Genomic DNA, 823 nt, shown 5'->3' on the forward strand with positions numbered 1-823 from the left:
CCGACCGCGGCATTTAGCAGCCCCTCAAAGAGTCGAACAATTTCCTTTTATGTTCTTCCAGGTAAGTAGCTATTCAAATTACGACACGGTTCGGCAATAAGTTACAAGTTTGTAGTACGCTCGTGTCTCTCCCGGGCTTCCTTACGAACGGTAGGGCACCAGTGCAGTACAGTGGCCTACACACAGCCCGCTATCTTCGAAGTGCGTGTGTTGCGATGTAACGTAGTTTTGAAGCCTAGGAACTTGTAAAACTCTTTCATTTCTATCAAAGACGAGACGCCCTTCAAATAAGACTGAGAAGGTAACCTTTTGACGACAAGGGTTAGTTCAAAGAGTCGTGACGTTTTAGGTTAGGTGAAGGGAGGAAAGCACTCGTTTTTGTTGTTTGTACGTCAGCTGACCGATCTTTTGGCAAGTGATAAATTGAGTAGAACGAATCGGAACTCCGGATAGTTACTGTTACCGTCCTAGAATTAAAATTAGACCATTCTGAGCCCTACTTGACAGGTTCGACACCGGCTCACTCGCGTGATATTTCGATGGTCTGTAGATATGGGCGCATAAAAAGAACTCCTGCGGGACAAACTTCCGGCACCTCGGCATCTACGAAAGGCGTAAGATAATAGTGAACATAACCTTACTAGTAGTACCACCACCACCATTACTGCTACTAATACGACTATTACTTAAGGCAGTGGACAATTTCGAACTCAAGCAATAATGTGTCCATTTGCTGACCACCTGATCACTGCCTCTTGCCTTACTACTACAGGCTAGCGTTCAAGGAAAGAAAGAAAGAAAGAAAGAAAGAAAGAAAGAAAGA

Source organism: Anabrus simplex, chromosome 4 (assembly GCF_040414725.1).
Source record: "Anabrus simplex isolate iqAnaSimp1 chromosome 4, ASM4041472v1, whole genome shotgun sequence".
In the NCBI taxonomy this organism is placed as follows: Eukaryota; Metazoa; Arthropoda; class Insecta; order Orthoptera; family Tettigoniidae; genus Anabrus; species Anabrus simplex.